General features: G+C 47.0%; 1 long non-coding RNA gene across 1 annotated transcript in view; it reads left to right on the forward strand.

Moving 5' to 3' along the window:
- Positions 1-6,933: 6,933 nt before the first annotated feature.
- The window catches only part of LOC135975998 (uncharacterized), a 268,614-nt gene continuing 248,618 nt past the window's right edge, over positions 6,934-26,929 (forward strand). Inside the window, exon 1 of the long non-coding RNA XR_010593231.1 lies at positions 6,934-10,787. This is a non-coding gene — a long non-coding RNA (uncharacterized LOC135975998). The remainder of the gene's footprint in view (positions 10,788-26,929) is intronic.

A 26,929-nucleotide genomic window follows, 5' to 3' on the forward strand; every position in this document is an offset into this window, starting at 1 on the left:
ACACCAACCATTGAACGATGGGGCCAAATGCGGATGGAAGCACAGGGATTTCTGGGATGCAAAGCAATGCATCACGGGGCATTGGGACAGGACCCAGGATGCCCCGCAACCTCCTCTGCCTTCTCCCGACATTTAGCGGCAGAAGAGGAAGTGATGCTCAGTGGGATAGCTGCCCCGAGTGCGCCGTTCTGAACACCGCTGCAAGTGCCACAAGTGTGAACACGCTATTGCGCAGGCAGCTGACAGTGTGAACACAATAATGGTTTCCCTTCAGCACTCTCTGAGCAGCACTGTAACTCCCGGCACTGTAACTCTGCCAGTGTAGACATAGCCTCAGAGAGACTGACTGCCAGGATCCCAGGACTGATCCCCTCTGGGGAATGAAGCACAGTGTCTACAGACTATGCAGCCTTCAGTCGTCTCCATGTACCTGAAAAGCCTGCTAGCCCGAAGTGCTGGACCATCTCTGTCATTACCTGGTTCTTAAACTGCAGCTACAGTTCCTACTCCAGGTGAATCCAAAGACCGAGAGGTGCAGAGATCCAACCCCTTATAATCTTAGAAACGTTTTGTTCCTTTTTCTATTTTTTGTCCCTGTTTCTTTTTATGAACTTCAAGACCTCCCAGCCTTTCTATTAGATTGGGGTGTAACAGGGTGGCTCAGTGGGTGTGAGTGTGTGAACGCCTCTGAAATCTACGAAGGGAAGATGCTAGGAAGAATAGTTCCCCAAATCTTAATAGCCTTAAAATTCTGCCCTATGAAATGACTGACTACATGCTTCTCACCCCTTCTGTACCCCCAGCCCCTGCCTAAGGCAGGGGCCTTCACCCAAAATCCCTCCTGGAGCCTGCACCTCCTCCCTCTGCACCCCTTCCTGTCCCCAAACTCCCTCCCAGAGCCTGCACCCAAACTCCATCCCAGAGCCTTCACTCTCACCCCCTTCCCACACACCTCCTCCAGCTCCCAAACAACGCCCAGAGCCTGCACCCCCACCCCCTCCCACACACTGCCTCCTGCCACCAAATTCCCTCCCAGAGCCTGCACCCACACTCCCTGCTCGAGCCTGCAACCCCACCCCCTGTCCCAGCCCAAACCCTGCACCCAGCACCCAAACTCCATCCCAGAGCCTACAGCCCAGACCCCTTCCCCCACCCAAACGCCCTCCCAGAGCCCACCCTCTCACCCCTTCTGCACCCAAACTCCCAGTGCTTGCACCCAAATCCCCTGCACCCCAGATGACCCCCCCAACCAATATTCATCCCAGAGCCTTAGGCATGTGGGGTAGAGTTTGGGGGGGCAGGCTCTGTGCATTCTGGGCACCACCAAAATTTCTACAAACCTGCTGCCCCTGTTGTCCACTGCACTCCTTGGTTCTCTCCAGCTGCTCCCTCTCTAGAGACTTTTTTCTATCCCATCTCTCCTTCTCTTCTCTGTGCTCTCTCTTCCCCTGCTCCCATTTGTTTCTTATGGGACCTGGCCCCATAGTTCTGTGTCGTGCAATATCATGTTTAACTTTCCAAATCAGCTGGGGCCTGGAGAATATTTACAGGTGGTTGTTCCCTATGTAGATTGCAGTGATCTCTGGTGTGTCCTCATGGGGAACCAGTTCACAAAAAAGAGCCAGGAGCTGGTCCCAGTGCATCCCCCACCCACTGTGTGAAGAGAAGATTGCCTCCAGGCCAGGCCCAGCTGCCAACTCCTTGCTGAATTACAGGCTGTCTTGGAAGCCCACTGCACAATGCTGTGTCCACAAATTCATATCCGCAGCCATAGGTGTACTTCCATATAGGCTAAGTAAGAGGCATGGGGAAGGAAGCAAACAGCGTTAAAACCTGTGGTGCCTATGGCCCACCACATGCATTGGCCTCCCCTCAGGCAGGGCACTTATAGGGCCTTCTGCCAGTTGGTGTTAGCAGCAACAAGGACTGGGTTCAATGTCAAGGGGAGGAGAAAGAGTCCCAAGAGAGGAAGCAGGTGGAGGGAAGCAATGAATGCAGAGTGCAAACTGACCATCTGAGGGTCACAGGAGTCCTGAAGAAACAATGGCTATAGGTCCCATGGTGTAATGATGATCACTCAGGCCTCTAAATCCTGCAATCTGAGTTCAAATCTAAGTGGGACCTTCTGGTGCTATGAGCCTTCGAGCTCAACATGCTTGACTTCCCTGTTCCTAGGTGCACCAAAGTGAGGTTTTTTTTTCCTCCCTGCTGGGTGACTGATGCCCACTGGAGCTAGGTCTTTGGTCTGGCTGGTTCAATAGGTTGGGGCCCTAGAATTTAAGTCTGGTGTGAGATTCCTGCGGGTTGACCTGATGGTTGTGTTTCTTGCTGCTTCACCTGATGCCCACAATTTGGTCCTTGTAACTGCAGCTGCCATGCTCTCCCTCTTCCCTACAGGGCACTTAAGGGAAGCAGTACCAGGGCCAGGCTTAATAGTCAGGGAAAGACAGGAGGGAGAGAGAGTCCGAGGCTGGAGCCAGCACATCTTTCCTCCTCTGGGCCCTAGAGCAGAGGCAGCTGTTGCTTACAGCTCTAAGGAAAGGCTTAAATGCCACAGAGCAACCGAGGGCAGGGCAAGAGGAGGGGAAGACCATGCCCATGTGTGAATTCAGAGAATAATTGATATCCTCTCTACATACACATTGATAAAAGTGAGCAGATACTACATTGCTGAATGATAAATTTGATAGACTATTAAAGAGCACATCTTTATATAAATGATACCCAGAAATTGCTGATATCAATATAAACTGTCAATTTCCCTCTATAAGCAGACATCCACAGAAATATCAGCATTTGGCCTTATAGGAATTATGAGTCTTCCCTCTACCGCAACTAAAGGAGAAATGTTTTCTTGGTTTACATAAATTTTCACCTTACAGATAACTTACATGTTTCGCACTGTCCTGAGTTCCACGGGACATGGGGAAGCTCTAGGAGATGGCTCCCCGTGGGATCATGTATTACATGGACCTGAGGGCTGGGGGAAGCCAGACCTAACCTGCAGCCAGGAATACCAATTCCTAGAAGCTCCCGCCTATAGAGAACTCAACTGAAGGTTTGTGAAGAAGTTGGACGTTAGGTAATTTTGGCTGAGTGCTTAATGCGATGGAACAGATATTCATTGGGGTGTCTCCACACAGGTGGAAATGCTGCTATGAAACTTCCTGTTACTTTTGTTTTTAGTGCTGTAATATTAGTGACCAAACATGCTACTCACAAACATCCTCTTTCTCTCTCTCACACACACACACACACAAACACACAATTTTCAAGAAAATCCTTGCAAGAAGTCAAAAATGCTTGCTGGAACTCACTGCTCTGTTTGATAGAATCCTAACACAAGCTGAGCTTGTCAGGCATAGGTGGAGGCTGGTAGGGAGTCGGGTGTGGGATGGTTTAAATTACACAGGCACTAGTGACAAAGTTCCAGAATGTATGGGAGTGTAAAGCTGGTTGGTCAATGTTATACTCCCCTCCCAGCTGACATTGTCTGTCTTCGGAAGTGCAAATCTCATCTCTAATATGGCACATTCTGCTGAATGTGAGAGGTACCTTCATTTATGCTCCATGAGATTTGATCTCTGTTTTGTGCACTGTGTTTGTGAATGAAAATTATAGACTATCATATTCAAAAACAAATGCATCAGCACATCTGATTGACCCAACCACGGACAATAAGAGAAATGCCATTGAGTTGAAGATAATGATGTTCCTCTGTACTAGACAGGGACTGGCTACAGAGCTTGCTTACACACACCAGATGCGTTCAGCATTAGGTCTTTTAATGCTCTGCCAAGCCTGGCTGAAATTTGTTTAAATGAGTATTTTACACACAGCCCCACCTTGTGACTGATTAATGGGATGCTAAATTCTAGTATACTAACAGGTGCACTGCAGGGCCTCCAGGCTATTTGCCTATCATCTGCTCTGTCTTCTGTCCAAAACCCCGGCAGAGCAACGAGACAGACATTTGTAGATTCCCACTCACAGCCCAGTCACATCATAGATTCTATAGTCTGCAGAATTTGTTTTCTTCATTCGGGGGTCTTCTCTTCTCCCTACGTAGCCAGCAGTAATGCTTAATAGTCCTAACACACACGCCCCCTCTCTTGTCAGAAGAGACTTCACTAGAAGTGTGGAGAATAGTTGCCCACCTAGAGCAGGGACAGTTGTAGTGATTTGATCTAGCTCAGGCCTGCACGACATATGGACCGCGGGTCTCATGTGGCCACCATGGGCTCACTGTGCGGCCCGGGGTGGGTAAGTAGGCAAGCGACGGGGTGGGACAAGCCAACGGCTGGCTGGCTGGCCGGCCAGCCGGCAGCTGGGCAGGATGGTGAGGAGGCCAGGGGCAGGCTGGGGAGTGAGGATGAGCCAGCGGTGGAGATAGGGGCAGTGGCAGAAGGTGGGCAGGTAGGTTGTTGTCCCACAAACTTGTACAGGATCATTTTAGGGGTCAAGATAAAGATGCCACATTTATTATGATAACAATTTGATTTATGACCAATAACTAATATCTTAATCCTAATACACACACATTATACCTAATACCTATACACACACACACATTCACACACACACACACACATCCATCAGATGTTCTGCAGCTGCTGCAGTTACCAGTCCTGCTTGAGTCTGTGGCTTGAGTTTGCAGCTTGGGTTCGTAGCTTGTGGTGGCTAACTGGCCAGGAAAGCCAGGCACAAGGATGAGCTGGGTCTCTGTTGGGCATGCACCGATGCCCTTATATGTTGGCAGCAGAATGTTACCCTTCTCCAAAGTTTTCCATCTCACCCATCCTTTTTGTAGGCTTTAGTTTGAATCCAGAGTCTATAGGTCTTGCTGTGTCACGCTGCCTCTGGGTTTGGTGATTGATCACCCGTCAATTGCAGACATGACTTTCAGCCTGGGACCGGGCTTTGATCTTCCTTCTATAGTACCTTTTCTTTTTAGGGTGGATTCTTCTTACTTTGTTAGGGCTCTTGTCTGCATCTTCAGCTGTTGGTGTTTCAACTCTATTTAATCAGGACAGGCTGGGGCTGGAGGTTGATTCCATCATCCATACATACCTCATTCACACATCTAAACTAAACTAATAAGATTACAGCAGGGTTTGCAAAAATGAAGGTTGCAGCAAGCCCTTACAAAATGGAGTAAGCGTTTTAAAATGGGGTTTGAATTACAATATGGCAAACAGTGAACAGAAGTTACAATATAGACAAGTATAATGGATGGCAAACAGTGAACAGAAGTTACACTGTAGGCAAGTGTAATAAATGGTGAACAGAAGTTACAATACTGAAACAGTGCAAGTCTCAGGCCTGGTCTACACTACGACTTTAATTCGGATTTATCAGCTTTAATTCGAATTAACCCTGTAACCGTCCACACAACGACGCTATTTAATTCGATGTAAAGGGCCCTTTAAATCGATTTCTGTACTCCACCCCAACGAGCGGAGTAGCGCCAAAATCGATTTTAGCAATTCGGATTAGGGTTAGTGTGGCCGCAATTCGATGGTATTGGCCTCCGGGAGCTATCCCACAGTGCATCATTGTGACCGCTCTGGACAGCAATCTGAACTCGGATGCACTGGCCAGGTAGACAGGAAAAGCCCCGCGAACATTTGAACTTCATTTCCTGTTTGCCCAGCGTGGAGAGCACAGGTGACCACAGATACCTCATCAGCACAGGTAACCATGCAGGCTGATAATCGAAAAAGAGCACCAGCATGGACCGTGAGGGAGGTACTGGATCTGATCGCTGTATGGGGAGAGGATTCAGTGCTTGCAGAACTTCGTTCTAAAAGACGAAATGCAAAAACTTTTGAAAAAATTTCCAAGGGCATGATGGAGAGAGGCCACAATAGGGACTCTGAGCAGTGCCGCGTGAAGGTCAAGGAGCTCAGACAAGCCTATCAAAAAACAAAGGAGGCAAACGGTCGCTCCGGGTCAGAGCCGCGGACATGCCGCTACTACGCCGAGCTGCATGCAGTTCTAGGGGGGGCTGCCACCACTACCCCACCTTTGTTCGTGGATTCTGGGTCGGGGATAGTCTCGACGCCTGAGGATTCTGCCGATGGGGTAGAGGAGGAGGAGGAGGAGGAGGATGAGCTTGCAGAGAGCACACAGCACTCCCTTCTCCCCAACAGCCAGGATCTTTTTATCACCCCGACTGAAGTAACCTCCCAAGCCAGTACCCAAGACTCTGACCCCATGGAAGGGACCTCAGGTGAGTTTACCTTTTAAAATATAAAACTTGTTTTAAAAGCAAACGGTTTTTAATGATTACTTTGCCTGACTTTGCATTCGCGGTCAGTTCAGCTACTGGAAAAGTCTGTAGCTACTGGAAAAGTCTGTTAACATGTCTGGGGATGGAGCGGAAATCCTCCAGGGACATCTCAATGAAGCTCTCCTGGAGGTACTCCGAAAGCCTTGCCAGAAGGTTTCTGGGCAGTGCATCTTTATTCCCTCCTCCATGGTAGGACACTTGACCACGCCATGCTTGCAGCAAGTAATCTGGTATCATTGCCTGACAAAGCCTGGCAGCGTATGGTCCCGGTGTTTGCTGGCATTCAAGCAACATCCATTCTTTATCTTGTTGTGTAATCCTCAGGAGAGTGATATCACTCCTGGTAACCTGGTTGAAATACGGGAACTTAATTAAGGGGACAGAGGTGGCCGTTCCTACTGGGCTGTTTGCCTGTGGCGGAAAATAAATCCTTCCCTGCAGTTAGCCAAGCGCAGATGGGAAATTGGCCCTGAGTTTTTCGCGTTTGGCTAGCAGGGATCTTCCCTGTTACCAGCCACGCGGTGGGGGGAGGGTACCGTGATCATCCCAGAGAATTCATGGTGAGGGGGGGCGGCGGCAGGGGGGGGTAGTTTGGTGCCTGCAGGGATCTTCCCTGATACCAGCCACGCAGTGGGGGGAGGGGTACCGTGATCATCCCAGAGAATTCATGGCGAGGGGGGGCGTTAGTTTGTTTTCTGGTGCTGCTGAATGTTAACAGAAAAACCGCAGCACTCTACTTGCCTGAAGGGGCCCAGACAAGCCCCACCACACTGCCCCCCCCCAACTGGCTGAGATTGTGATTTAAGCAGGAATTGGATTGATAGTGAAACTTACAAAGGCAGCTGACTGAACAGCTATGGCTCTTAACAAGCATCTTAACGGTTAATTAGCCAGTTATTGGGGTAACCGGTTTTAGGAATGAATATTGTTTCATTCATAAAACTTTACTTATGACGTTACATTAATAAAGTGAACAATTAAAAACAATTTCATTCATCAGTTCTACAAAGTGAGCTGGCGGTGGGGGGAGCAGGCTGTCGGAGAATAACAGAGTTCTCACTTTTTGTTTGGGGACAGCAAGTCAGATACTTTATTTTCTCAAGCAATTGCGTAGAGGGAGAGAGCTAAACAGGTCTCTCAACAGGTAAACAATTACAGCAAGCATTTATACCTTTTGTTATAGACAATAATGAGCAACAGTTGCATTTTGCTTATACATAGGTCATTCTGATATCTTGTTTTGCTCACCAATGTAGACTTTTAGTCTACATTCGAAATTATCTACACGTTATCTACACAAGGTTGCAACAACTTCTCACACAGTTCTCTCCCTCACACATTCCTCGCTCTACAAATCTCATGTTATTAGGGTTACAGTTAGCCTGACTCTTGCTAACGAACTGTCATACATTGCATCCCCTTCCTGTCAGTTCTTTCTCTGCTTCCACAACCCCCCCCCTTTTATACTATTAGTACAACAAACGTTTTCAAACCTCTATTTGCATTAAGTCTTTGAATTCAGATTCTACTTCAGATGCTTCAACCTTAGGGGTTTTGATTGGATGTAATGACAATGCATGATGAGCATGGACATGAAAGGTATTACTATTATTACATCCTTTACAACAACAATAACATACTCCTACACTAATTAACACCAACACAAACAATAATATTCCCATAGCAATAATATGATGGGGTTGTTGTACAGTCTTAGTCATAAAACACAATACATCATACTTAGTACATAAAGTGGACACTCTATAAGCTGTATGAAAGGCATACTTTTCAACTTAATATATATATTGAAGCATGTGAATTTGCCCTTGTATTTCAGAGATTTTCTGAACCTTTGGTAAAAGTGAAAGCAAATTTTGAAATCGATCAGGTACTAAACTAGTCCAATTAAAGGGTATCTGGAACCTAAGGGCTACTTGCAAAATTCTATCTGCAGGCCAGTAAATAATATGATTGCCTGCAGTGGTAATGAGATTAAAATGTATGTCTTGCAATGTGGTGGCTTTAACATACACACAGCTATCATTAGCTTGATCATGTCAGGGTAGTTCCTTGTCCCCTATCCTCCCAGCAAATGTAGTCATGAAGAGTAACAACTGCTCCTGGCTTCAGTTTACGGATACACTGAAGCTGTGGGGGTTCTAACGGCCAAAATGTCCATTGTCTCCCTAACCCCATCCAAATGTCAGATGTAATCCCAGGAGCACTGAACTAAAAATCGATTGGGTATACCAGGAGGTCTAATTTCCCAGATGTCTCGGTGAATTACCCAATCCCACATGCATCCTCCCCATGGACCCGGCAGGATTCGGTATGTGGGAGCCCACAATCCCCCCAACCGGTCCATATGCTTGGAAGGAGCACTGAGAACATCTGCACTTCCATCCAGAAAGTCTCCAAGTATGTCTCCATGGCCACAGATCAGATGGTATTCCTGATGTGTCTGTAAGGGCAGTGGGCCAAGCCTTATGCTCTAGATCATTCTGAATGGCCATTAGCTGGTCATTCAGGAAATCCTGAATTTCTGAACATGCTAGAACCCACTTCAATGCCTTCCCAGCCTCAGTGATATTCAATACCATCTCTGTCAGCAACTTCTGGGTCATAGAACTAAGGGCGGAAGTAACATTATTCGTCACTGGAATAATTTCTATGCAGGTAAAATTTCCAGTGGCAAAACAAACTCTTTGGGTATTCATTTAATTGTTCACTAATTGGGTGACCAAATAACAATAAGGGCCTCTCTCATTTAACACAGTGCAAATTCCAGGAACAGCCATCATATCTACTTCGCTATAGAACCCATCAATTGCAATTACAGATTCTTGGGGTTCACTAGTAGTGATATCATATACTTTCATCTCCACTGATCCATTCTTTTCCATTCAATTGTTCATTTATATGGGATATCCTGAACCTTAAAAAAAAAATTTCAAACACTATTTAAATGAATCACTAAAGTGTGAAGGCCTTGGCCATTGGTTTTATGAAATATGTGGCATTGTCTATATTTGGATGTGTTACAGGGGTAATAGTGTAATGGAGGAGATGGCAGGGGCAATGGCAACAAGGTGCCTTTGGTACTCATAATTTAAAATCCAATTAGGGAGGGCTATAAATGCTGAAAGACTTATCCAAAAAAACAGGGAGCAGCCTGTATAATAAACCCCAAAATCCAATCAATACCACGTTCCCAAGCATGGGTCCCACACGTTTCTTCCTGCCAGTGTATAATTCTTTGTTTCTTCACTAGGGTCAGTTCTTAATGTCTTTTGTAGTCAGGAATCCCTGGACTTCGTGGTTTCAATGAAGCAAGTGTTCCTTCTTCTCTTTTCCTGAAACAATGTGGTTCAGCATCATTCAGAGGAGAGGTTACTAGCACATCACCCTGTAATGGTTTTCTTCTTCCAGAAAAATCCAAAGGCACAGGAGGTCTGTCAGTGGACAAGGGAGAGGTTACTAGCACTTCAACTTGTCTTTTTTTCCATTTTCCTGCTGTCCGGAAGGCACAGCAGAGCTAGAAGGAGAAATAGGCTTATCAGTCCGAGAGTCCTCCCTAGGTGGAGGGGTCTTTTTCCAGTGAGAAGCATGGGTCCAGGCAGGTAGTCCTTGGCACTTCACAGTGGTGTTGGTGGTTAACAGGACTTGAACAGGGCCTTTGCAGTGTGGAGCCAAAGCAGTCTTTCGTTGATGGACTTTACGTAGACTCAGTCTTCTTGTTTCAATGAATGGCAGGGCTACTAGTGTTTTTGGGTAGCACTTCTTTTATCTGTGAGAAAATAAACCTAACACATTTTATTAATGCCTGGCAGTGTTTTGCAGATATCATAGTTGCTTGGGCACATTCAGGCCCCCCCTTTTCTTGGTTGTCAGCCAAGTCTTAGCTGTAGCAGTGTCCTTGAATGAGGCCAGCGTCTTATCTTTAGACTGAGCTTGCTAGCTATTTTTTTCAATTAACTCATTCTGTTCTTTTTCCTTCTCCCCTGTTTGGCTTCTTTTAACCTACAAAGGAAACTTCCACTCTTCACTCATTCACCTTTTCCCAACAATGAACACATACACATTGCCATTATACAGTACATTAGTCTTATTATTCAATGTATGCCATATACACCCTTCCAGTAAAATAAGTTCTATACAGAGCTTTGGAGCAACAAACCAGGACAAGCACACCCACTTTTAAGGAGTCCACTTGGTACAACCTCTGGTGTCCAATAGCTTTCCTCCCTCCCCAGCCCTCTGGCTAGAAATCTGAGGTAGCCAGAAGGATCCCATGTGCAATATGGGCAGTGGGTTAACCTTCCATATCCTTGCTTCCAAAGACTGTTGGTATGCAAATTTTAACAATAATTTTACAATTAAAAAAAATCTGGCCAATGAAGTTTCTTTTTCTTACTTAAGCAAATGTATTAGACTTTAGTATATCACATTTTCCTGATTTATCCAAACACTTTGTATTCCAAGTTGAATAAAACAAGTATCTGCTTTTTGATTTAACCCTTCTATTTAATTTTGAGATAACGAGGTTAGTTCAATCATGGAGGGTGAGGTGCTCTGCTAGCAGTTGAGGTGTGAACACCAAGGGAGGAGAAACTGCTTCTGTAGTTGGAAAGCCATTCACAGTCTTTGTTTAATCCTGATCTGATGGTGTCAAATTTGCAAATGAACTGGAGCTCAGCAGTTTCTCTTTGGAGTCTAGTCCTGAAGTTTTTTTGCTGCAAGATGGCTACCTTAACATCTGCTATTGTGTGGCCAGGGAGGTTGAAATGTTCTCCTACAGGTTTTTGTATATTGCCATTCCTGATATCTGACTTGTGGCCATTTCTCCTCTTGCGTAGTGACTGTCCAGTTTGGCCAGTGTACATAGCAGAGGGGCATTGCTGGCATATGATGGCATATATAACATTGGTGGACATGCAGGTGAATGAGCCGGTGATGTTGTAGCCGATCTGGTTAGGTCCAGTGATGGTGTTGCTGGTGTAGATATGTGGGCAGAGTTGGCATCGAGGTTTGTTGCATGGGTTGGTTCCTGAGTTAGAGTTGTTATGGTGCGGTGCGTGGTTGCTGGTGAGAATATGCTTAAGGTTGGCGGGTTGTCTGTGGGTGAGGACTGGCCTGCCTCCCAAGGTCTGTGAAAGTGAGGGATCATTGTCCAGGATGGGTTGTAGATCACTGATGATGCATTGGAGAGGTTTAAGCTGAGGACTGTAGGTGATGGCCAGTGGAGTTCTGCTGGTTTCTTTTTTGGGCCTGTCGTGTAGCAGGAGGCTTCTGGGTACATGTCTTGCTCTGTTGATTTGTTTCTTTATTTCCTTGTGTGGGTATCGTAGTTTTGAGAATGCTTGGTGAAGATGTTGTAGGTGTTGGTCTCTGTCTGAGGGGTTGAAGCAGATGCGATTGTACCTCAGTGCTTGGCTGTAGACGATGGATCGTGTGGTGTGACCGGGTTGGAAGCTGGAGGCATGAAGGTAGGCATAGAGGTCGGTGGGTTTTCGGTATAGGGTGGTGTTAATGTGGCCTTCGCTTATTTGTACGGTGGTGTCTAGGAAATGGACCTCCCATGTAGATTGGTCCAGGCTGAGGTTGATAGTGGGGTGGAAGCTGTTGAAATCATGGTGGAATTCTTCCAGGGTCTCCTTCCCATGGGTCCAGATGATGAAGATGTCATCAATGTAGCGTAGGTAGAGAAGGGGCATGAGTGGATGAGAGCTGAGGAAGCGTTGTTCCATGTCAGCCATAAAAATGTTGGCATATTGTGGGGCCATGTGGGTGCCCATAGCGGTGCCACTGATCTGAAGGTATATATTGTCACCAACTTTGAAATAATTGTGCGGGAAGATAAAGTCACAGAGCTCAGCAATAAGTTGTGCTGTGTCATCATCAGGGATACTGTTCCTGACAGCTTGTATTCCATCTGTATGTGGGATGTTTGTGTAGAGAGCCTCTACATCCATGGTGGCTAGGATGGTGTTTTCTGGGAGGTCACCAATGCATTGTAGTTTTCTCAGGAAATCTGTGGTGTCACGGAGATAGCTGGGAGTGCTGGTGGCGTAGGGTCTGAGTAGGGAGTCCCCATATCCAGACAGTCCTTCAGTGAGAGTGCCAATGCCCGAAATGATGGGGCGTCCAGGATTTCCAGGTTTGTGGATCTTAGGTAGTAGATAGAATAACCCCGGTTGGGGCTCTAAGGGTATGTTGATTTGTTCCTGTGTTAGTGTAGGGAGTGTACTGAGTAGATGGTGCAGTTTCTTAGTGTATTCCTCAGTGGGATCTGAGGAAAGCGGCCTGTAGAATTTGGTATTGGAGAGTTGTCTGGCAGCCTCCTTCTGGTAGTCAGACCTGTTCATGATGACAACAGCACCTCCTTTTTCAGCCTCTTTGATGATAATGTCAGGGTGGTTTCTGAGGCTGTGGATGGCATTGCGTTCTGCACGACTTAGGTTATGAGGCAAGCGATGTTGTTTTTCCACAATTTCTGCCTGTGCACGTCGGCGGAAGCATTCTATGTATAGGTCCAGACTGTCATTTCGACCCTCAGGAGGAGTCCATGTGGAGTTCTTCTTCCTGTGTTGTTGGTGGGAGGGTATCTGTGTATCAGTGCGCTGTTCAGTGTTATCATAAAAGTATTCTTTGAGTCGTGTGAATCCTGTGACTCTCTCTTTGCATCCCAGGGATGGCTACTTGCACACCAGGAGTTGAAGGATGGTTCTGGGTGAAAGGAAGACAAGCAAAGCTATGGAAGGAAATTTGGGTGCGGGGTACAGATTCCGCACTGGGGGAGGGGGTTGGGGTGCAGGAGGGGTGGCACTTACCCCGGGCAGTGCAGCTCCCGAAGTGACCGGTACACACAGTCCTTTGGCAGCAGCTCCTAGGTGGGTGGGGTCAGGGGGTTTCCATGTGCCGCTGCCTGCAGGCACTGCCCCCAGAGCTCCCATTGGCTAAAGTTCCTGGCCAATGGGAGCTGAGGCGTTGGTACTCGGGGCAGGGGCAGCACATGGAGACATCCCCGCCCCAGGGGATGCCGGGACATGTCAGCAACTTCTGGGAGCAGCACGGAGGGACAGAGGTAGAGTGGGCAGGGAGCCCCCTTAATGCTGCTGGCACATCTCTGCACACCCATTGGGGAGGGGAGCAGAGGGTCTCCATGCACTGCCTGAGGTAGGGGCAGTGCACAGAGCTGCCTCCCCTCCCACCAGTACTGGATTTACCATGGTTCAACTGGCACCATGGCACCAGGCCCATGGTCCAAAGGGGCCCCAGCCCACTCTTCTCCACACCCGCTCTCTCCTGTGGGGGCAGAAGCTTGATGCTGCTGGCTCCTGCTGCAGCAGGGCAGCCTCCGCCAGCAGCCAGGCTCCTCTCTCGCCTCTTCCCCCAGTGTGCTCCGTTCCTGCCCCTCTCCCTGCCACCGATCAGCTGTTTGCCGGCAGGAGGGAAGGGGAAGAGTGGAGCCTCAGTGCACTCCCCACTCCAGGGAGGAGGAGGAGACAAGGTGGGGGCAGGGTCTTGGGGAAGGGGCTGGAATCAGGGCATAGGCCCTCCAGCCCCCTGCTGAAAACACCCCCACGACAACAGCCCACACCCCCAGCCCTGTGCCCACCCTGACCCCTGAACCCACCTCACACACTACCAGCCCCCTGCCCTGACCTCTGCACCCCCCACACCTCCCCAGCCCCATGCCCTGACCCATGCACCCCCTCACACCTCCCCAGTCTCAAGCCCTGACCCCTACTCCCCCTTACACCTCCCCAGACCCCTGCCCTGTCTCCTGCACCACCCCACATCCTCCCCACACCCCATGCCCTGCTTCCTGCACCTCCCCACATCCCCACCCCCATCCAGAGCACCAAACGGGAGCTCCTGCATCGCCACTCATTCCCACCTGCACCTCTCTTACCAAAGAGGAGCTGCCCCAGGTAAGCGCTCCACAAGCCAACCTCGTGCCCCAACCCTGAGACCCTTCCCTCACCCTAGCTCCTGGCCAGACCCTGCACCCCAATGTTTCTTTTACAATTTTTGAAAAGATCATTAAGTGGGCCATCAAGATCCACGGGTAGGCTGTTGAGCTTTTATACCACGTTGGGCAGGAGCTACAGAAAGAAAAAGGTTGGGAATCCCTGCTCCAGGGAATCCCAGAGAATAAAGACTCAATCCGACTCAGTGCTGCCAACTCCAATGGTTTTGCCTTGAGTCTCATGAGAGTTATTGTTTTCCTTAAAGCCCCAGCTCCTGGAGTCAAGTGGAGATGTGATGATTTCAGCCTTTGCTCCTAAAGGAACAGTACCTTTCTAGCCCTTGTGGCTGTGGAGAAAGATTCAAAATGTCACCCCAAAGGCTCATCAAGCAGAAGGCAAATAAAAAGATCCCCAAATCTATTAATATTACATAATGTCATTATTTTAAAGCCAATCTCATGATTTTTGGTGAACATGACTGAGGGATTTTGAACCTTTGGGGTTGGCCATTTTGCAGACTGAGAGCTGGGTACTCTCCTTCACATCCAGCGCACCCAGACTTTTCTAAAGCATTAACTCTTTCTTCTCCTTCATGGCACTTTAATGCAGCTGGGAATCCCAATTCCTAGACTTGCTTTTCCACAGACAGTGAATTCCCCACAGGGCTGTTCCAGGGGCTCCAGTCCCCCACCCCAGGATTGATGGGGCAGTAACCTCACATCACCCCTTTGTGACTCCCAAGGACACTGCAGGGGCCGCAGCTCGTCTCTAGGCCACCTGGGGAGAGGGGGCAGTTCATCTCCTATGTCAACAGGCTCCTGCTGCCCAGAGGTGACCATATTCTCACAGCCCCTCCACCTCATACTGAAACCCACATGGACTCTCCCCCTTACAGCCCTTCCACCTCACACTGACACCCACATCGATTCTCCCCCTCACACTGACACCCCCACAGACTCTCCCCCTCACAGCCCCTCCCCCTTCCACCTCACACTGACACCCACATGGACTCTCATCCTTACAAAGACACTCCATAGCCCTCCCCCTCACAGCCCCTCCTCTTCACACTTACTCCCCCATGGACCCTCCCCTTCACAGCCCCTCCCTTCACACATAAAGGTACTTGTTTGCTGGAGCCTGACATTACAAACCCAGGTGTGAGATTTCTGAGGATTTACTCACTGAGTCCCCTCCCCCTCTTACCGCACCCTGAGTGCAGAGGGGCTGTGCTCAGGCAGCCAGTTTCATCCAGGTGTTTCACCCCCTAGGCCCCCAGAGTCTCATTTGACTGAATTTACCAGTGACACTGCGTGTGGGCGGCGGCTATAAGGGCCTCGGGGAGGCTGAGAATCCCCAAACAGGGCAAGAAATGCTGGATGTGACACACCTCTCTTTGGAGGAGTACTGGGCCACCGCCTTTGCAGTGCCACCAAAAGAACCTCCTGAGGAGTGGGGAAACCACCGGTACTCTCACCATGGCCCTGCCTCCGCTCTGCCCCCATGTCCTGCCTCCGCTCAGCCTCTTCCCCCGAGGACACCCCCCCGCCACTGTGGTAAGCAGATCTTCCACCTCATCAGCCCCGAGCCAGGCCTCCGTGCTGCAAATTATTCCAGCATCTGGGAAGGAAAGCACAGCAGCCCACAGCTCCAGCTCTGGTGGCTCTTTGCTCTCACTGGGATAGGAGGCAACAAGTCTATCACTGCTCAGTGTGGCGAATATCTCTGTGATTTCTGCACATCATGGTGGGGAGTTTCCCCACTGATCACATTTCTTGCTGGGAGGGGAACAGGAGAGAGAAGAGGCATTTCCCCCCTGTTTCATTCCTCTCCATTTTCTGTTCCTCCCTTCCCTTCCATGGTCCTCCCTTGCATTTCACGTTCTGCAGTGGCGCCCTCCCCGCACCCAGGACTTCGGAGAATCTGGAGCAGGAAGATCCCATGGAATCCTCAGTGATCAAGAGACTTTTCCACCTTCGAGGAGACCTCAGCTTGGGACTAAAGGCAGCTGTGGGCTTTTCCTCTTTCCCTTCCTGGGGATCAAAGTCATGAAGCCTCTTCCTTGCCTCTTGGGTCTGAATTAATGTCTCATTTCCCACTATCTACTTGAAAGAAACAAATGTTTCTAACCCAGGTGAGTGGAGTTAATTAAGTTCTCCCCCACTGCAACTTGAGACCATTGCTCCTTGTTCTGTCAAATGCCACCACTGAGAACCATCTGAGACCCATCCTCTTTGGAACTCCTGTTCAGGTAGTTTAAAGCCCCCACTCTTCTCTTCTGCAGACTAAATAACCCCAGTTCTCTCAGCCTCTCCTCATAAGCCATGTACCCCAGTCCCCTAATCATTTTCATTGCCCTCCACCTGACTCGTTCTAATTTGTTCACATCCTTTCTGTAGTCGAGGGCCCAAAACTTGATGCAGTACTCCAGATGTGACCTCACCAGTGCCGAATAGAGGGGAATAATCACTTCCCTCGATCTGCTGGCAATGCTCCTACTAATGCAGTCAATTTGCCATTAGGCTTCTTCTAGCAACAAGCGCACACTGTTGACTCATATCCAGCTTCTTATCCAGGTCCTTTTCTGAAGAACTACTGCTTAGCCAGTCGGTCTGCAACCTGTAGCAGTGCACGGGATTCTTCCATCCTAAGTACAGGACTTTGTGCTTTTTTATAGGGGAGAGTTTTAGGGCTATTGTGATTCAGGTAGGCATACTATAGCTTGCCTTCCCGGTGTGAATTTGACAGGTGGATCAACATAGATGCACATTGTGACCCTTCTCAAGGAGCTGAGGGCTGTGAGTTTCCTTGTTGCCACCTGCCATTAGGAAGAGGGACTTTTGCATTTGGCAGCTGGATGTTAGTGACCAAACTCAACCAGCCTGTCAGGCACTCAAGCACCCACCTCTGAGCTACAGCAGCCCTGCCAGTTGACTATAGAGGCACCCTAGCCCTGACTTCCTTCAATGTGTCCCCCTCTGGGGTCCAGCCCCAATCACCAGATATTCAGAGAAATCACAGATCCTCCCTTCCCGAAGCAATGGTATATCTCAGGTTACCAGTTTTACTATAGACCATGGCTATTGTATCACACACAGCACTTGAGTACAGTCATCGAAGAAACGGAAATGTATTTAACAAGGGATAGAGATTTAAACAAAAACAAATGTGAGCGATGGAAACGAACCATAACCAACAAAACAAAATCATAAAATGCAACCTACACTTTTTAATAGTTACCTTTCCTATCTAAGTAGATTCTCACCTCACACATCAGTCCTAGAAACCAGGGCCCTGCCTTTCATGAAGCACCACTGGTCAGTAGGGATCTCCTTGGTGAATGGACCCAGAGTGTTTTTCTCCACCTTCTTATAAACTGAATCAGTCTTTTGTCTTTATTCACAGAAAGGACTATCTCCTGATTGTCATATTGTCCTTTTAACTTCCACAGGGTTTCAATGTCTATAGTTTGTCTTTGATGGTTTTCCATTGGTTTTTCTGGGTTGGTGCAAAGGTTGACAATTTAGCAATACATCACATAACTGGTTAGCAAGGGACGGAAGACCATTCCCTCCCATTTGAATGTACCATCCCCACCAAGACCTATGACTGAGGTGACTCACTCTCATGACAATACCACATAGACATAATTTTCTATGTACTTACATTACTCCTTAAATATGACATGTACACACCTCTCGTAGTGCGTAAGACTATCAATAATTTACAAGTATTCAGTAGAGATCTCACTGCTATGCTTCCTGGATAAATAATATAAACACTGAATTAGGTGTGGCGAATTTGTCAGGTCTGAGACAGGAGTTGCTTGTGAATAACAGTGACCCCTTTGACAATTGGCACCAATAAGCTTTTGTCACGCATGCAATGAGCTATACAGTCACACCCTGATATAATAGAAAGGTCAGCACAAAAAATAGAAAAAAGAACAATAAGATACCAAAATAACAATGGTTGGAACTCTCCATTTCTCTCAGTCTTTGCATTCATGGGTACTAAAAGCTGTAGGTACAGTTGAGGAACCAGGTGATAGGACAGCTGGCTCAGCCCTCCATACTCGCACCTTTCTCACATACAGGGAGATGGGTCAAATTTGGAATTGATGTCATGACTCGCTTCCCATAGGGAATCAATCTGTCAAAGACTGGAAATATTCTTCTGACAACCTAACACTGTCTACACTGGGGCTCAGGTCACAATAACTACTACTCTGAGTGGAGAGGACTTTTCACACCCCTGAGAGATGTGGCTATGTCAACACAGCTTTTAAGCATAGACCAGCCTTTAGATGTCTTATTGACCTGAAAGGTAATGGACTTCAACCTTTTTCTTCTTATTGATGGTTGACGATTGCAGCTTTGTTATCAGAGCTGGAGATTCTATTCAAAAATACCTATTTTCTGCAGCTATTATATTTCCAACATTAATTTTATACACATTTTTAACACCTACAATGGATTAATTCAACAAAAAAACCACTTCTATTTCCTCAACATCTGCATCATGAAGGGCAGCATTCCCCATAACATAGGATTAGCTAGGAGAGATCTTTTGGGAACCAAATACATGGGCATTTTGCCTACTTCAAAATCATTTATCATGGAATTCCCTCCCCAGATCATGTGAGACAATATTGAATTCAACAATTGAACTACACTGTGATCATATGCACTTCCTTCAGTTAGTTGGGGTTCTGCTGTTGTTCACCATTTCTGAATGGAGATTTTAAATCACTGCTGTTTCTTTGTTAGCATGTCCAGTAAATTGGAGAGTTCTCTCCTGTTGACAGAACTGCATTTGAACTTTCTCCATGTCATCATGGAGGGTTGGGGAAAAGTAAAGCTGAAGTGAGAAATGATGACTTTAGCAAATGGTCATATGTCTTAAGTTCTCCTATAAATCTGAGGTACATCCTATCAAACTGAACTAATATCCAACTGGGTGACCAAACAGTCTTCAGGAAAGATAGAAATCCACATCAAAGAGAGAGAGAATACATGACAATGGACGTCTCAAGTAAAATTCCAGAGCAGGTTACATCTGATTATTCAGAATCAGGACAAGAGATTCTCCCATCACATTCTCCTTTGATCCATTCAAACCTGATTCACTCAGCACTGTCTCAATAGTCATTTATGTTATTTACAACATTTTTAGTATTCTAGCATCCCCATAATGGGGGCGGGGGGAGGGCAGAACAGCCCTGTTGCCAGGAGAGCCTTTACCAATAGATGAAACCTTGGATTTAAACTCCCAATGATCACACTGTCTTTGGGATCCATTTGAATTCCCCTTCCAGGTCTTTGACACTTTCATCTCTAGTCATAGCGACTCTGATATAGGATTAAAGAAGTCAAAGCATCATCTCCAAGCACAGATAGCTGAGAACTCTTCCTCACATGACACTTTTAGAAGTGGAGGGGTAGAATGTGACGAAGATAAACTCTGCATGGCTCAGACAAAAGGTAACAGTTCTGCAGTGATGGGGAAGGAGGGAATCTCTGAGTCTCCCCATCTCCATCCAGTGTCACAGAGGCTGAAATGACACTTTTTCCCCTGCCCCTCCTCTTCATTTAAATATAATTTGAAAAGTTCCCAATATAACTGCTCTTCAGCAAAACCCAGTGCAACATGAGAACAACTGGCAATGATACAAACTGTATCACTGGTGACTCTAACAATAACTTTGCAATAGGAAGAATGGTATACATGTGATGCTCCCTGGTTCCGGATAGGAAAGGCACACTTGAAATAGTCATGGGACAATGGAATTGATAGAAAGAACAAATAGGTCAACTTCAAAACACAGTGAATGGCAAAAGGCAAAAATGGGCCCCTCATCGGACAAGCTGAGGGATAACGGTGCTGCAAACAGTTCAAAGAGCTTTAAAAGTTACTATGTGGGAATCAGGAAAAGTACTAAGGAAGGAAAAGGATGGATAGCCCTAAAGGTTTTTATGGTGTTCATCTCTGATGGCTAACATGGGCTGAATGCCAAGAGAAGGTATTTCCACACTTGCAGCATTCATAGGGCCTCTCTCCTGAGTGGATTCTCTGATGTTTAGAAAGGGCTGAGCTCTTAGTGAAGCATTTCCCACACTCACGGTATTCATAGGTCCTCTCCCTGTGTGGATTCTCTGATGCCTAATAAGGTTCGAGATGCGATTGAAGCTTTTTTCACACTCACTGCATTCATAGGGCCTCTCACCTGTGAGTATTCTCTGATGGTGAAAAAGAGCTGATTTTTGAGTGAACCTTTTCCCACTCTCACTGCATTCATAGGGCCTCTCCCCTGTGTGGATTTTCTGATGGTGAAAAAGGGCTGATCAGTGAGTGAAGTTTTTTCCACACTCACTGCATTTATAGGGCCTCGCCTCTGTGTGGATTCTCTGATGTTCAGAAAGTGCTGAGTTCTTAGTGAAGCATTTCCCACACTCACGGCATTCATAGGGCCTCTGTCCTGTGTGGATTCTCTGATGCTTTATAAGGACTGAGTAGTCACATAAATTTTTCCCATGCTCAGTGCACGCATTTTTTCTCTTTTCCCTGAGGATTTCCTGCTGTGTTGTGGTTTCCTTCTGGTCCTTCTGAGTTCCCTGGCAGGAAATACATTTACCCATTTTCTCCCCTGGATGGTTTCCCTGCTCTCTTTCTGGTCTGTGCTGAATCTCACAGGAGTTGCCCTGCTCATGACTCCTGGACACATTCCTTTTTGATCTATGCAATGATGCTCTGTGTTTATCCACTTGCTCAATGTTTTCCTTCTGAGAATTCTGCTCCTCTTTGTCACATACTGTTGCATCACCTGCTGTGATAGAGACAGAAACTTCAAACAGGGATGGAAAGGGGAAGGCCAAACCAAACCAAACCAAGTGCCGGAGAGAGGTCAAATACAAATCAGGAACTGAACTCCCCCAAACTCTTCCCCCAAATGTAGTAGGAGGATTTTATGTTGGTATTTTATATAATTTAGAATGAAGGATAAAGAATAAGAATGTAGCATGTATTAAATGTATTGGTATATGATCTGATCACATCCTGCCAGCCACCCTTTTAGAATAACAGAAAGGAATTGCCTAATGGGCCAATGGGTAGAGATACATCAGCCAGAATCTGTGTCTGGACTGATTTCAAGGCAGTAACAGACCTTTTTAGGGTCACCAATTTGTTGTAGGTCAGGGGTCAGCAACCTTTCAGAAGTGGTGTGCTGAGTCTTCATTTATTCACTCTAATTTAAGGTTTTGTGTGCCAGTAATACATTTTAATGTTTTAGAAGGTCTTATTCTATAAATCTATAATATATAACTAAACTATTGTTATATGTAAAGTAAATAAGGTTTTTAAAATGTTTAAGAAACTTCATTTCAAATTAAATTAAAACGCAGAGCTCCTCAGATTGGTGGCCAGGACCCGGGCAATGTGAGTGCCACTGAAAATCATCTTGTGATCTGCCTTCGGCACGCGTGTCATAGGTTGCCTACCCCTGTTGTAGGTTTAGCATTTTAAAATAAGTAAAAGAATGCCATGATTGTTTTCTTTTGCATTGAAATTTGATGTTCCTGTTCAAAATGTTCTTTGTAAATTAGTTCTGTTTTGTGTGTGAATGAGGAATGTGTTAAGAAATAAGTGTGAAGGCCATCGCTGAATGAGATGTACAAGGGAGGAACTGGAGACAGATGCAAGGGTGCCAGGAGGCTGCAACACGCCCCTATTGAAATGTCAGAGGTGGGCAGACTGAGGACTCTAAAGATGAGATAGGCACCTATCAGTGGGGACAAGATAGCTCTGATCAAAACCAAAATGTGATAACTCCCTGAGGAACTTGATGAAAGAACAAGATAAAGGATGAGAAGGACAATTTAAGAAAACAAGCACTCATCAAACAACAATTGATTACAGCATGACGGTGCAAAACTGATTTGGCCCAATGAAGGAAAATCACTATATAAAGAGGGTGCTTTGTCATGAAACTTTGGGTTCATCCTGCCAAGACTTCCCCAGAGCATCATGTCACGACCGAAGGAACCCGGCTCCTCCTATCCATGATCAACCTAGCTGGCCACTAGGTTGATCAGGACTCTGTATTGGTAACTATAACATTGATTGGCGGGACAGTGTGTGTGTGTGGTGTGTGATTCAATGCATATGCTACCTGTATCTTCAATCAATGCGGCATATTGCCTTTCCCCCTGAAAAAGATTCCGTGTGCTTCTTGTAACACCCACAAGGTAGCTAGCTAGCACATTTGGAGAGACTGTTCAAACTAAGCAGTTCATCAAGAAACATTTGGTTGACAATGGACCATGGGAGAAGCCCATCTACACTGAGTGGACTGTCATGTAAGTATGTTGTCTGGAATCTAGGTAATGGCTTTCTGCAATGACTGAGGGAAATTGGGCATGAACATGTGACATGCTCATGAGACTCCAAACTCCAGTTTGTTGTTATAATTTTTCACAGTAAGAACAATGAAATGCCCTCCACATGACAAAAGCTATAAAAGGCCCTGGAAACACCTCCATTTTCTCTTCAATCCTGCTTCTTACCTCTGGAGGAACTTTGCTACAGAGTGAAGCTCTGAACAAAGGACTGTGACCCATCCAAGCTGTAGATGTACTCCAGAGACTTGACTTAAACCAGCAGTTTATTCCATCACTGTTACAAGCCTGAACCAAGAACTTTGCTATTACTGTATGTAATTGATTCCCTTAGCCGTTTTTAACTCTCACCTTTCTTTCTTTTTATGAATAAAACTTTAGATTTTAGATACTAAAGGATTGGCACCAGCCTGATTTTTGGGTAAGATCTAAGTTGTATATTGACCCGGGAGTGGCTGGCCCTTTGGGATCAGAAGAAACTATTATTTAATGACACTGGTTGTAAAGAACCACTCATCTCTGAATCCAGTGTTTTTGCTGGTGTTATGAGAACTGGAATGCCTGAGAAAACTGACTTTATGTTTTCTTGTTAGCCAGAGTGGTGAAACAGGAGTTTACTTTTGTGGGTGGTTTGGTCCATCTTATAAAAGAATAACCACAAGTTTTGGATTGTTTTTTCCCTATTTCTCAGCAATTTGTCCTGAATTTGGCATCCTCAGTTGTGACCCACTAAGGCGTGGTGACAGAGTGCCAAGGGAGGGGGCTGGGTCATGTATTTACAGGGAGTTCGGTGACCCAACCTTCATACAGTCTCCCTTGGTAACCCCTCTTTAGGGTATGTCTACAGTGCATCAGGAAGTCAGCTGCCTTCCAGGCTGAGTCTCACACTAGTGCATTAAAAATGGCTGTGGAGACATTGCTTTGATGTTAGGGCTCTTCTTGGAGCTCAGACCGTCCAGCCCACCCACCCCTTCAACTCCTGGCTTTAGAACCCAAGCTACAGCCCAACCAACAGTGCCTACACCGTTATTTGTAGTGAGTAAGCATGGACTCTGGCTGGGAGGCAGTTTCCAGACACCGTGCAGACATACCCTTAATGGGCGACACGCTAGGTTTAGCTTTTTCCAAGGCTGACCCCCTGTTCCCCTTAGAACCATAGAGTTAAAAGGGACCACAAAGATCATCTAGTCTAACCCCCTGCCAAGGTGCAGGATTTGCTGCAACTAAACCACCCAAGACAGATGGCTCCAGCCTCCTTTTGAAAACCTCCAGTGAATAACCTTCCACCACCTCCCTAGGCATCTGTTCCATTGTCCTACTGTTCTTCCAGTTAGGAAGTTTTTCCTGAGATTTAATCTAAAACTGCTGTGCTGTAGTTTGAACCAACTGATTCTTGTCCTGCCCTCTGTGGCAAGAGAGAAGAAAGGTTCTCCATCCTTTGTATAGCAGCCTGTAATGAGAAAGACCAGCAAGGACCACAACCCGCCCATTGGGCTACAGAGTCAGGAAAGCCACCTCCACCCCTCCGGAATGAGGGGCGGGAAAGGAAGCAGAAATACAAAAGGAGGGACTTGCAGCTCAGTTGGGCTGGAGCTGCTGAGGGAGACAAATGCTTATCACAAGCTGCCGGAGCGGGACACTGAGGAGCTGCTGGGGCTGCTGCCAGAGGACTGGCCAGAGCTCCCAGCATCACCAGCCAGTGGAGGGGCCAATGAGCCGATGATGGGGCTGCCACAGACCACCGACGGAGGTCAGAGGTACCTGGCAATTGTTGGAAGTAGCTCAGGGAAACTAGACCATCATCTGGTTGAGGGTTCACCTGACACTAAGTCAGTGTGTTGTGGGTGGATCCCCACTGATCCAGTGGCGTACTACACTGCCACTGTTAGGGCACTGGGCTGGGACCTGGTGGAGTCAGATGGGCCTGGATCCCCCTACTTCCTGCCACCCCGCCCGTGGGGGGGTAGCCTCCTCAATTTCGGCCAGGAGGCCTGTGTTGGTCTACCATCCACCGAGCTAGGACGCTAGGCTGTTTGGTGCCCACACCTCCCTGAACCCTAGACTGTTGGTGCTCACCCTGGGCAAAGCGCCTAATTGTTTGCTGTCCCACCCTGACTGAGGGCCTGGGATTGGAGACTTTGCAAATCTGCCCTGATTTCAGGCCAGAGCGCTGACTGTCAGTGCCCAGTCAAGCCTGAGGGACGGGCATCATAGACGCACTATTGCTCAGCCTGGATCAAGTGCCCTGAGCTTTGAAGACTCCTAATTCCCCCTTAATTGATTGCAGTACTAAGAGCCCAACAGCGAGGAGGTGTGGCCTCCCTCAGAGACACACCAGGGGGGATGGCCATGCACGATTACACAGCCTTTCGAGTATTTGAAGATCGCGGTCATATCCTCCCATTAACTCTTTTTTCCAAACTAAAAATACCCAGTTCCATCAGCCTTTATTCACTGGCTTGCGTTCCATCCCTTTGATCATATTTGTCACTTGCCTCTGGATTCTGTCCAGTTTTTTTACATCCTATCTAGTCACTGGGGACCAAAACTGGACCTAGGACTCCCCCTGAGGCCTAACCAGTGCTGAGTACAGCAGTACTATCATCACCTGTGATTTGCATGCTATGCTTCTCTTAATGCATTTGCTTCTTTTTGCATCATCACCACACTGTTGACCTCATGTTGAGGTTGTGATCCTCCACAACTTCCAGATCCTTCTCAGCGGTGCCCCTGCCATGCCAGTTATCCCCCATTCTGTATTTGTACATTGGGTTTTTCTTCCTCAAGTGTAGCACGTTATACTTGTCTTTGCTGAATTTCATTGTTGCCTATAGCCCAGTTCACCAATTAATCATGATCCCTTTGAAGTTTTGCTCTATCTTCCAAAGTGTTTGCAACCCCCGCCCCCACAGCTTTGTGTCATCTGCAAATTTGATCAGTATGCTCTCTGTTCTTACATCCAGGTTGTGAATGAAGATGTTAAATAACACCAGACCCAAAACAGAACCCTGTGAAACCCCATTTGAGAAATCCCTCCAATCTGACATCATTCCATTAATAGTTTCTCTTTCCTTGCGGTTGTTAACCAAATATATATCCACTTAATGGGAGTTCCTGCATTTCCCCAGCTTACTCATAGGACTGTGTCAAAAGCTTTTTTGAAGTCCAGGTCTATTTTATCCATCAAAACATGTACCCTATCAAAGAAGGATATCAAGCTGTTTGTCATGCTATGTTCTTAGTAAATCCATGCTAGCTGCTATCGATTACCCCTTCATTGTCCAGGTATTTGCAAATTGAATGTTTTATACATTGCTCTAGTTGCTTCCCTGGTATTGATGTCAGCCTGACTAGTCTATAGTTCCCCAGCTCCTGCTTTTCCCCTTTCTAAAGATGAGCTCTATGTTAACACTTCTCCAATCTTCTGGGACCTCTCCAGTCATCTGAGTTTGAAATATTGCCAGAGGCTCTGACATTCCATCAGCTAATTCTGGAGTGAACAGCAAGAAAGGAGGTGGGGAGCTGGTCTGGGGGAATAAGAGCTCTGTTATCAACATTTGAACTGTTGAGCTTGAGTTGATGGCTAGCCATCCAAGAGGAGTCATCAGAGGGAGGCTGAGATTTCAGTTTGTACAGAAGGAGACAGGTCTGGAGTAGAGCGGTAGATCTGTGATTCATCAGCATATGGACAGTAGCAGAATTTGTGTTTGGGGGGTGAGATTTCCCAGAGATAAAATGAAGAGGAAGAGGAAGTGACCAAGGACTGAGGCCTGTAGAACCCTCACAGAAAAACGAAGTGGGGGTGAGGACGATCTTCCTTAGGACACGCTAAAGAAGTGGTTACAGAGGTAGGAGGAGAGCCAGGAAGAAGACAAGATGTCAAGAAGATGACCATGGTCATTGGTATTAAAGGCGGCTGACAGGTCAAGAAGAATAAGGATGGAGTATTGGTTCTGAGCTTTGCTTAGAGAAAGGTCATTAGAGACTATGGCAAAAGCATTCTCAGTGGAGGGCCCCAAATATCTGCCTCCCTGAAACCTTCCCTTCCCACTGCCACCAGATCCTTCCTGCTCTTTGGAGCAACCACTCCCCATCCCCTTCCCACTAACCTCAGTCTTTTCCACTTCCAAGTATCCCAGATCTCCTATCCAATCCTCCCCCTCCAACAGCACCACTTCTGGGACCTCCACCCCTTTTCTCCATTCCCAGTTTCCCACTCCCCCAAACCACCACACTGACTCTTCCCAGGAGATTCTGTCTCTGATTCCTCA

The sequence above is a fragment of the Chrysemys picta genome, chromosome 16 (assembly GCF_011386835.1).
Source record: "Chrysemys picta bellii isolate R12L10 chromosome 16, ASM1138683v2, whole genome shotgun sequence".
Taxonomy (NCBI): Eukaryota; Metazoa; Chordata; order Testudines; family Emydidae; genus Chrysemys; species Chrysemys picta.